Source organism: Phasianus colchicus, chromosome 35 (assembly GCF_987193195.1).
Source record: "Phasianus colchicus chromosome 35, bPhaCol1.hap1.1, whole genome shotgun sequence".
NCBI lineage: Eukaryota > Metazoa > Chordata > Aves > Galliformes > Phasianidae > Phasianus > Phasianus colchicus.
This window is the reverse complement of record NC_143470.1, coordinates 857,129-866,214: the sequence shown is the minus strand read 5'-3', so window position 1 is coordinate 866,214 and position 9,086 is coordinate 857,129. Positions and strand designations below refer to the sequence as shown.

Below are 9,086 nucleotides of genomic sequence, written 5' to 3'. Positions count from 1 at the left end.
CCAGCCCCCCGTTCTAAATCTCTCGTGTCCCCCCACCCCGTCACGAGTCTCCCCATTCTGTCCCCTAGAGTTCCCCCACTTTCCCAGTCCCCTCTATCTGACCCCCAGAATCCCCTCTCCTCCCCCAGGTACTCCCACTCCAATTCCCCCATTCTGATCCACAGAGTCTCCGATTATTCCCCTATTCCCCTCTCTTTGACCCCCAGGGTCCTGTGTCCTCCCTTCTCCCCCCACCTCCTGGCCCCTTTTTCTGACCTTAGAGCCCCCTGTACCCCCCCCGTGTACTCTTCCCTGACCCCTGGAGTCTGTTTCCCCCACTTGGACCTCCATTCCCCCCAACCGGACTCCTTTTCTGCCCAGTAGAAGCCCCCCGCAACCCCTGGCTCTCTCCTCCCACCCCTCCCTCCGGCCTCAGATGCACTTTCTGCCTTGTAGAGGCTCTGTTCACCCCTTTCCCTTCCACAGCCCACTAAATTCCCCTCCAACGCTTTTTCAACCCCATAGGCAACCCACTCTCCTCTTCTCCCCCCAGTACTCCCCTGAGGTCTACCCCAGACTCCCCTTCCAACCCGTAGAAGCCCCCCACAACCCCCCAGATTTCCCCTGCCACCCTCTCTCCACTCCTATACCCCCTTTCCTCCCAGTAGAGACCCCACTCACCTTTTTTTCCCCCCTCACAATCCCCCGTCCACTCCCAGACCCCCCTTTCTGCCCTACAAAAGCCCCGTTTTCCCCTTTCAACCCCTCAAGTTCCCCTCCAAAATATTCCCCACCACAATGTACCCCTCCACCCCCAGACCCCCTTTCCACTCACAGAAGCCTCTTTCTCCCCTTTTCCCCCTCAAAATCCCCTCTCTCTACCCTCAGGCCCCCTTTCCACATCACAGGGCTTCGGGCTCACTACAATTCCCCAGTTTCCCTGTTCCACCCGTTCTCCAACTCCAGACCCTGTTTCCACCTCATAGAAGCCCCACTCACACCTTTCCCCCCATAGATCCCAGAGATGTCCCAGAGGGGTACTCTATGTCAATGTCATACTGTGTCAGTTTTGTTGTATTTTTTCCCCACTTCCTTTCAGAAATGGATGTTTCTCGCCAATCCCCTGTGCTAGGCACCAAGGAAACAACTCTCCCCAGGCCACCAGGTGACACCAGGACAACCACTGGCGGTGCCAGCACTGGGACAACCACCTGTCCCCAAAGTTGTCACTGTGACCGTGGAACCCGGGGCCGTACCAACGTACCTCGAGAGCCCCATCAGCATCCTGCAGCTCCTGGAGCCGGGTGACGCTGTCACCCTGGCTGTCCAAGACTGTCCCCAGCTGTCTCCCCTGCCATGGTGGCACAACTGCAGCACGGTGACATCCTCATTGAAGAGGTGGCGAGGAGGGGTTCAGGGAGGGGGGCTGGGGACAGTCGGGGGACACGTGGGCTGTGACATGGGGTTGGTGGTGTCACCTTCACTGGATGGCACTGAGTGTCACTGTCTTCAGGTGACACCGTGACACAGGGTGACCTCGATGTGGAACAGCCGTGACGCTGTTCCACATCAAAATACAACAGAATGCAACAAAATAGAACAAAATTGACGTATTGTAGACGAAAAACTTAACATGAGCCAGCAGCGTGCCCTTGCGGCTCGGAAGGCAAATGGGATCCTGGGCTCCATCAGCAGAGGGGTGGCCAGCAGGGACAGAGAGGTGATTGTTCCCCTCTACTCTGCTCTTGTGAGGCCCCATCTGGAATACTGCGTCCAGGTCTGGAGCCCCCAGTACAAGAAAGACGGAGCTGTTGGAGAGGGTCCAGAGGAGGGCCACGAAGATGATCAGGGGACTGGAGCACCTTCCCTATGAGGACAGGCTGAGGGAGCTGGGCTTGTTCAGCCTGGAGAAAAGAAGGCTGCGGGGTGACCTCATTGCAGCCTTTCAGTACCTAAAGGGAGCCTACAAGCAGGAGGGGAATCAACTCTTTGAAAGGGTGAGTGACAGCAGGACAAGGGGAAATGGTTTTAAGCTGAGGGAAGGGAGATTTAGGTTGGATGTCAGGGGGAAATTCTTTACGGAGAGAGTGGTGAGGTACTGGAACAGGCTGCCCAGGGAGGTTGTGGATGCCCCGTCCCTGGAGGTGTTCAAGGCCAGATTGGATGGGGCCCTGGGCAGCCTGGTCCAGCATTAGGTGGAATGGTTGGTGGCCCTGCGTGTGGCAGGGGGGTTGGAGATTCATGATCCTTGAGGTCCCTTCCAACCCTGGCAATTCTGTGATTCTGTATTTATTTTAATGGAAACAGACATTTTTGGGGGCGATCTCATGGGGACAGAGCAGACTGAGAACATGTCACTATGTGAGGTTGTCCTGAAAATCCCCATTTGAGAACACTGGAGCACAGCAGGAACCACTAGGGACACTCTGGTCACCCTGACACCCCTCTGGGACATCTCCAGACCCTTCTGGATGAGTCCAGGAGCCCCAGACACCTCAAGACATCTCTGGGACATCTCTGGGACATCTCCAGAGCCTTTCAGAAGACTACATATCCTTGCAGAAGACTACAGGACCCTCTGAACCCACTTGAGGACTCCGTGGACCCCACAGGCTCATTCCGGGACATCTGCAGACCCTTCTGGATGAATCCGAGGACTCCCTGGATCAACGTGAGGATCCCCTGGACCCTCCAAGTTCTCTCTGGGACATCCCCAGACCCTTCTGGATGACTCCAGGACCACTCAGCCTCACATGACGATTCTCTGGACCCTACCAGACTCTACTGGTGGGACATCTCCAGATCATCCCAGTGGCTCCTGGGAACTCCTGGGCCCATCCTCGGAGCTTCCAGGTCCTTCAAGGGATCCCTGGGACTATCCTGGAGACCCCCTGGGCACCCTCAAGACCCTACCTGGACATCTGCAGACCCTTCTGAATGAATCCAAGGACTCCCTGGACCTACCTGGGCCCCCCCCCGCACGCCCCAAACCCCTCTAGCACATCTCCAGATTCTTCTGCATGACTCCAGGGGTGGATAGGGGAGGTCGTGGGAGGGAGAAAGGGGTTAGTGAAGCTTCTAGGGGGGAAAGGTGTGAGCGGGGCTTCTGTGGGGTGGAAACGGGGTCTGGAGCTGGAGAAAGGGTGGAACAGGGAAACTGGGGGATTGTGGCGTGCACCGTCTGCACGTGCTCTGCAGCATGCCTAGTGCAAGCAGGGAGCAGCAGCGCGGCGGTGGCAGCATTGCACGGGAACCTGCTGTGCTGCAGCGCGAGCCTCCGGTCCTGCTGCTGGGCAGCGCCGGGCGCAGCCTGGCTCCCTGCTCTCCGCACCTCCCTGCAGGGACCGATGGCCGTGCCCGGGATCTGCCCGAGCCTCTTCTGCAGGCTGAGCCGCCCCAGCTCTCCCAGAATCCCACCCCAACATTTCCCACGCGGTGCTGAGGAGGGCAGGGGACGCGGGGGGAGGAACGGGGCTGGTGGTCGCAGTCCTACGACGCGGCCGTTTGCGCCGCCCCGTCCTTCCCCAGCGGTGGGCACTGGACGCGGTGGGTTCGTGGAGCTGCAGAAACGACCGCGGGCAGAGACGTAGCAAAACGAACGCTGAACGTTTAATCGTTGAACACGCAGAGCAACCCACAGAGAAATGACCGCATTCCCAGCCGGCTCCCGTCCGAACGATCGTTCCCCCCTCACAGCTTCCCTCCTCGGGGCCAACACGAAGCGGCTCCACGTCGGCTTCGCGCAGCTCCGGGAGCTCCGCGCGGGGACAGACGGACAGACGGAAAGCGGCGCTTGGAGACGGCAGCTGCGGGGCAGCAGCTCAGCACGGCGCCGCCGACGATCGGAGCCGAGCGAGAAGCGAAGGCGCCCGCCGGACTCCGTGCCGGGCTCGAACGCGAGTCGATCCGTGGGATCGCTCCCTCTCTTTCGGGGCCGCCCGGCTCAGCCGGGAGCCGCTCCCGGGCACCGGGCGGGTCCCGCCGCTCGCGGTCAGCCGCCGCTTCTCGCAGCCCGGCAGCGCCTCGCCGCCACGACGGAGGACGGCGCGGTTCCCCCTCCGAGATCGGCTGCGTTCCGACGGGGGACGGACGGGGGCGGCGGCGGTGCCCGCGGCCGCGGCCGCCATTGGCGGAGAGCCCGCGCTCGGCCCCGCCTCCTCCGCTCTGCCATTGGTCGGTGTGCCGAGCGGGGCGGGTGCTGGGCGCGGGGTCCTTTCCTCCCGCGGTCGCGCCGTCATTGCGTCATCAGCGCGCGCGCCCCGGACGGCCCCGGCCCGGCTGCCCGCGGCGATGCCTGCGGTCGTCGTGTTGCGGGAACTCGGCGCGGCTTCTCTGGAAAAAGGATTTTTGCAGATCAACTCTCTGGGCGCGCTGCTCCCTCCTGGTTCAGCCCACAGGGTTCCGCCCGTGCAGTGGTTGTTCCCGTGCCTGTTTTCCAAAGCCCCGGCTCCGTGGAGCTGAGCGCTGTTTTGCCGTTGATCTTCGTTGGAGCAGAGATGGATCGTAGGAGGCAGTGCGATCCCACAGAGATGCACCGAGCAGGAGGCAGCAGAAACCTGTTTGTGAGCGGCCGTTTTGAGCCAAATGCGGCACGTCGCGGTGCGCTGTGGAAGCGCAGGATGGCTGACGTGGGAAGGGACCTCTGGGTCCACCTGGTCCAGCCCTGCTCCAACAGGGCCACCAGAACTGGTGCCCGGGACACATCCAGCTGGGTTTGGAGATCTCCAGGAGGAGACGCCGCAACCTCTCTGGTCCCTGTGCCAGTGCAGCAGCGCTTACAGTGCAGGAGTGCTCCTGATGTGTGGTGGCAACCTCTGGTCCTGGCGCTGGGCTCCGCTGGATGCAGCCTGGCTCCGTCCTCTGTGCCCCTCCCTGCAGGGATTGGTGGCCGTGGGTGGGATCCCCTGAGCTGCCCTTCTCCAGGCTGAGCAGCCCCTCTCTCTCAGCCTCTTGTGGTAGAAGAGGTGCTCCAGTCCCTTCACCATCTTGGTAGCCCTCCGCTGGACTCTTTCCAGTATGTCCAGCTGTCTCTTGTACTGGGAGCCCAGACCTGGACGCTGTTCTCCAGGTGCAGCCTCACCAGCGTCGAGCAGAGCAAAAGTAATGGTGCAGAATAACGGTCCTTACCTGCTACAAGTCAGGACTAGGGCTATGATGGGAGCACACTGCTTTTTGACTGACATGGAGAACTGGTAGGAAGAGGGCCTGGTGGGCCTGAACACAGATGGCAGGTGGTCCAGCTTTTGTTTCACTGGAAACCAGATAACTCCATGGGCAGCAATGTGGAGAAATGTTCTCCATGTAGTTGTGTCCCTGTGGCTTCTTTCTGATGTGCTTGGAAAGTCCCACTAGAATAGGCTGCTGCGTGAGACAGAAGCCTGATACATATCACTTGTGTGGGTGGAGTTTTATCATCTCTGTGTTCATCTTTTATGTTTGTTTTTTTTCATTTCAACTCTATGTGTGCATCGGGGCAAGCCTTCCTTTGCTAAATCCTTTTCTTGTGGCCTTAGGCAACAGTCAAGGGGGTCTCAGGTTTCAGTGCTGAGCAAGAAGCGCAGGCTCTCAGGAAGGCCATGAAGGGCTTTGGTAAGTCGATCTCCCTCCCTCCTCGGGTCAGCTTTTATTTTTTCCCCAGCACTGGGAATGGCTGCTCTGGTGGTTTGTTAGAGGGAAGCGTAGCTGCTTGCATTGCTCTGCTGCACAACTGCCCTAAAGATGTTTGGAAAGTGGAAACAGAACTGCCCTTCATGTCCCGAAATGCAGCTGCCCTGGAGGTGTGGGTCCTGGCAGCTTTGTGTGCATAGCTGTAGTCCTGGGGCTGTGGAGAGCTGGCTGTGTAGGGGACTGGAGGTGGCACAAGAGCAGAGGGCACTTGTGATTCTTGTGCAAGCAGCCTGACTAGCTTCCATTTGTTTCTTGCAGGCACGGATGAAGATGCCATCATCGACGTCTTGACCAAACTAAATGTTTCCCAACGTCAGTGAGTTCTGGTCACCTCTAAGAGCACCAGTGGCAGGGTAGGTGGTCTGCAGAGATGTGTGAACGTGGTTGTGTCACTTGGGTGAAAAGCGAACAACGACCCAATCTCCCTAAGAGAAAGGTCAGCAGAGACTTTACCTGACCAAGGTTGTTTTGTTCTTGTTCAGTTCAGAGCAGTTGTTGATGCAAGGAGGGTTGGAGCCTGAAGAGGAGTGGTGAACAGCTCAGTTCCTTCTGTCCTCGAAGGCCGTACCTTCTGCCAACTCCTTTCTCCTCTCTTGGCCTTCTAGGATTTGATTGATGACTTGAAGTGACTTGAAGCTGAGTGGGAGTTTTGAGAGAGTGATCACTGGGATGATGACTGCCACCACCATGTATGACGTGCACACACTAAGGAGGGCTGTGAAGGTTTGGAAGTCTTCCTTTCGTATTGCTTAAGTTCTGGCCAAGGACTTACTGCTTTGTTATGTATGTCTTCTTATTTATCATTAACCTAAATTATTATTAAAGAAACCTGGTTGCACGTCACGAGCAGTTGCTGGTATCTTAAATCTTGCCTTGGTGATTCCCTAGGGAGCAGGAACAGATGAAAGTTGCCTGATTGAAATTGTGGCTTCTCACACCAATGAAGAGATTCGTCACATGGATGAGAACCACAAGCTTCGTAAGTAGAGCAAAAGGCCAGGCCTTGTCCTGCTGTCTGACAGTCAGTTTGTGTGTGTGCAGGCAGACGTGAAGAGGAAGGAATCTGGGGAGCTTTTAGGTGTGACACACTGGCCGACCTGGGTGTTGCTGTTTGTCCAGAGAGAAGCTAGACTAGAATTTCACCAGCAACTGAGCTGGTGTAAATAGAACGGGGAGGAGCATTCTGTCTGTCAGCGGGACGTGTGGCTCTCTTGCCCGTTTCTTACTGTCTGTGCTTCTTAATTGGAGACTGCATCACTAATGATGATGGCTGGAGTGCTGCAGTGATGCTGAGAGCCCTGGGCCCAGTTCTGTACTTAGCAGGTTATGGCTGGTAAATGTTGTGGGCAGCACCCAGGTGGTGGCCCTGCTCCTAATGGGTGCTGTGTGTGTGTTCTTGCTAGAATCTGGCTGCTCCCTTGAGGATGACATCGTATCTGACACATCTCCCATGTTTCGAAGGGGCCTCGTGTCCCTCGCAGCAGTGAGCCACGCTGAGGGGAGAAGGGGGTGAATCTTCAGAGCTGTGGGCACAGCTCTGCACTCAGTGGTGAGGAGCTCCAGGCTGGCTTTTTCTCTCCCTGTGTGTCCCATGGCCTGCTCCTCAAACCCAGCTTCTGCAGGGAGGAGACTCTGACTCTGGGTGTGCATGAGTGCTGTGGGCCCTTTTTTAAACATCCCAGTAAAGTGGGTTGCTGCTTGTTTCAGAAGGAAGCCCGAAGCACAGCTGAGCTGTGTTTCACTGTGTTTGTAAGCTAGTGTTCCCTTTGGTGCACTCCATTATCCATCTCCAGCAGCTGTTCCTGAATGGGGAGTTCTCAGGAGTTGTTTCCAGTAGATGCTCTGGTGAACTGAGTCTTCTATCCTTGTGTCTTTGCAGGCAAACAGAGATGAGGGAGTGATGCCTTTGCTCAGCAGGATGCTCAGGTGTGTAAGTAACATGAAGTAATGTGCTTCCCAATCTATTCTTGTGCATGTGATGCGTGGTGAAGAGAAGCCAACCTGTGAAATGGGCATAATGGTTCTAGTCTTGTTTGCAAGTCTCTGATGAGAGGTCTCTAGACAGGCTGGTTACTTGGCAGGGGCAATGACATTTTGGTTGTGGGTTGCCGTGCCTGGTTGGTGCCTGTTGGAAAATATCCATGATGTAGACAAGTACAGGCCAGCAGTGCTCTAGCTCCAAGGAATTAAAGATCTCCTGTACACCCAGTCTTCTCCATGAGCCTTACTTTGTCATCCATGTCTGTAAGTGCCTATACGAAGTGGGGGAGAAGAAATGGGGAACAGATGAGGTGCAGTTTATGTCCATCCTCTGTACACGGAACAGGGATCACCTGCTGAGAGGTAGGACCCCTCCCCAGTGTCCTGGGTTTTTCTTTCCTTCCTTGTTTGTGTGAGATGCTTTTGTAGGAGCTCCATAGCTGTTCAGGAGATGGGAACTCTTCTGAGGCAGCAGGTGTCCTAGAGAGAGCCCCATTGCATCCATTGCATTTGGGCTGTGTTATTCCCTCCTGAGACTGAAAGGGGCTTCAGAAACCTAAGTACAACTGGCTGCTGCTCCAGCATGGAAGGCAGAGATCATGAAGTGATCTCCACGTCCTTGTAAAGCTCCAACTTGTCAACCTGCTGTCTGAGTGTGGAGCACGACCAGCCGTGCTGCGCTTTGTGTGTACGTTGCCTGTAGGGCTGGAGGTGGGGAAGCTGCCCCAGTGACTGCAGAAGGAACTTGAGCTGCACTGTGCCCGGTTGCAGGTCAGCCTCATAGTCTTGGTCTGTTTGCCCTGACTGGGGGGAGTGTAAACCATCAGGTGTGTGTGTCAAGCCTTTGCTCTCAGTTAATTGCTGTCATGGAATGGTACCTATGAAAGAATGACTTGTCCATAACGCACATCTCATCAGCTCTGCCTGATGCCTCATGCTGAGCTGCCTTGTGCTGGGGTCACGTACCAAATGTGCCAGCACCTCCTGCTGGGACTCCTGGATAGCACTGCCGTTAGAAACTCTGCTGGTGCTGCCTTCATGATGTGAAATTCTCTACCAACCTCTGAGATACAACTTCCTCCCAAGCCCTACGCTCCTGTCTGCTAAGCTGTGCGTTCTTATCACTACAGAACGTGGTTCCTGTTTGCTTTTGCAGGTGTTTGTAACTGTTGGTGATGTTGGAAGTATCCAAATAATTTTCCAGGACGGTATCTCTGATAAAGCAGATTTTAGTTGCAGTTGCCATGTTGGGCCTCCTGCAAGCAGGAGCTCACAGAAAACAGTGCTCCACCTTTTATCCCCTATTGCCCAACGCTGATCTCTTTCTGCCCTGGTTCCTCACTGGCTGAGTACTGCAGGTTCACACTCTTTTGGGACGCTTCACTAATCACACAAATACCAAGCAAACACAAATCCTTGCCATCCAAACACAAATATCTTGATTGGTTAATTGCCTTCTA

General features: G+C 56.1%; 1 long non-coding RNA gene across 2 annotated transcripts; it reads left to right on the top strand.

The window, feature by feature from the left end:
- Positions 1–4,208: 4,208 nt before the first annotated feature.
- Positions 4,209–7,680, top strand: LOC116237743 (uncharacterized). Of its 2 annotated transcripts, none has more exons than XR_016461043.1 (4): positions 4,209–5,999; positions 6,252–6,369; positions 6,535–6,625; positions 7,526–7,680. It is a non-coding gene; the product is annotated as an uncharacterized LOC116237743 (long non-coding RNA). The 2 variants fall into 2 exon arrangements; XR_016461044.1 differs by lacking the exon at positions 7,526–7,680 and adding an exon at positions 7,050–7,124.
- Positions 7,681–9,086: the final 1,406 nt, after the last annotated feature.